This window comes from Meles meles, chromosome 5, assembly GCF_922984935.1.
Source record: "Meles meles chromosome 5, mMelMel3.1 paternal haplotype, whole genome shotgun sequence".
Lineage (NCBI taxonomy): Eukaryota > Metazoa > Chordata > Mammalia > Carnivora > Mustelidae > Meles > Meles meles.
This window is the reverse complement of record NC_060070.1, coordinates 50,339,361-50,341,561: the sequence shown is the minus strand read 5'-3', so window position 1 is coordinate 50,341,561 and position 2,201 is coordinate 50,339,361. Positions and strand designations below refer to the sequence as shown.

The 2,201-nt window shown below is 38.7% G+C and overlaps 1 pseudogene; it reads left to right on the top strand.

Moving 5' to 3' along the window:
* Positions 1–771: 771 nt before the first annotated feature.
* On the top strand, positions 772–1,203 carry LOC123941290 (annotated as a pseudogene).
* Positions 1,204–2,201: the final 998 nt, after the last annotated feature.

Here is a 2,201-nt window from a genome sequence, read left to right as displayed (position 1 = left end):
CTAATTCAGAGGAAATGCGCAAGTCCTTGGAGAATAGGTTTCCTGCTGTATGTAGCCATCTTGAAGGCAGTAGGCACACTCCTACCTTACGGCCCTTGGGCTGCTGTTCCCTCTTCCAGAATGCTTTTTCTTCAGTAGTCACTAGACTTGTTTCCTCATCTTCTTATGTTTGTTCAAATAGTCATTTTCCTAGTAAGACCTTCTTTAAATAACATATTTAAAATCATAATCCCCTTGCCCCTCTATATCATAATCCTCTTCTTTGTTGCTTTATTGTTTTTTGTAGGATTTATCCTTCTAACATTCTCTATAATTGAGTTAGGTATGTTTTTGTTTTGTTTTGCTTTTTTTTACTACTTATCTCCCTCTCTCTCCATTATAATACCAGTTGCCAGAATGCAAAGCCATTTATTAGTTTTGTTCATTACTGTATTCCCAGTGCATAATATAATGCCTGGTCTATAGCTGATACTTGGTAAATATTGTCTGAATGCATGAATAAAAGTTATCGTCCTGGAAAGAAGGTCTTATGTTTCTTATAGAGAAACAGTATTAACTATATCAGCAAACTGACTAGCCCAGTGGACCGATGTAAGCCCTAGAATGGTAGACAAAATAAAACATCCTTTATGGAGACCCAACCCCAGATTCAGTCCTGCAAGCCGTATCCAGGAGCTTCCTGTCTCTACCTCCACTCCCAGTAGGAAATCATTAAGTGACTAACACATTTTCATCAGATTTCCGCTGATTTACCCTAAAGTGTATGTGAGAATGATGTGCACTACGAAGAAATGGAATTCCAACCTCCAGCTACTATCCATGAGAGTGAAATGAAGGGGAAAAGTCGCCAACACATCATTTGCTGAACAATTAAAGAATAACTTACGACACAAGAATTACCTGGAACAAGTGTCCCTGAGGTAGCTAGAGAAGTTATTCAGTTTTTTACAAGGTTACTTGTGGAGACAGAGTTCAGCAGAAAAGATAGAACAAATTCAACAGGGAACAACAACTGATCTTGAGGAAGACCTGAACAAACTAGATGAAAAGGAACTTGCTAAAGAAAGAGCATCGTGGATGAATGTTTTGCGAAAAATCAGAAGAGGGATGATCCAAATTGTATTAATGATATTGAAGTTGCGCTCCTATATGATGAACAACTGCAGTCTTATGGCTGGGACACAGTCAGCTGATGAGTTCTGATATCAAAATCTCAAAGACTTGGTTGGGCTAGCAGAAAAAGTTAAAAATAGAGCTACCCTATGAAACAACATTTGCATTACTGGACATTTACCCCAAAGATATGATATAGTGAAAAGAAGGGCCACATGTACTCCAGTGTTCATAGCAGCAATGTCCCCAATAGCCAAATGGTGGAAAGAGCCAAGATGCCCTTCAACAGACAAACAGATAAAGAAGATATGGTCCATATACACAATGGAATATTACTCAGCCATCAGAAAGGATGAATACCCAACTTTTGCACCAACATGGTTGGGACTGGAGGAGATTATGCTGAGTGAAATAAGTCAAGCAGAGAAAGACAGTTATCATATGGTTTCACTTATTTGTGGAACATAAGGAATAGCATGGAGGACATTAGGAGAAAAAAGGGAAAAATGAGGGGGGATGGAAATCAGAGTGGGAGATGAACCATGAGAGACCATGGACTCTGGGAAGCAAACTGAGGGTTTCAGATGGGTGACCCTGGTGATCGGTATTAAGGAGGGCATGTCTTGCATGGAGCACTGGGTGTTATACACAATGGATCATGGAACACTACATCAAAAACTAATGATGTACTGTATGGTGACTAATAATTTTTAAAAATCCATGTTTATACAAAGGATGTATAAACATTGTTCTAGAAAAATCTGTAAAGAACATTAAATATACATGTTGGGTCAAGTTTGGATTAACTGTTACTTTTCAAAGCGAGGACAGGTAGAGTGTCTACTAGGTGGATGCATGAGGAATATACCAAACCAGAATATAAGAATGTGCCTTTAAGGAACTTATAACTAATTGGAAGATAGCTCAAAAACTTGTGAAAAGCTAATTAACAGAATTAGGCAGCAAAAAGATTAGAGCCAAATGCTTGATAAAGGTTAAAGAGGGTCAGTGCCTAGATGACCATCGGGTAGAATAGTCAGGAAAGACTTTGTCCTTTAGTAGAGAGATGGGACTTTGCCTGGCCCTTG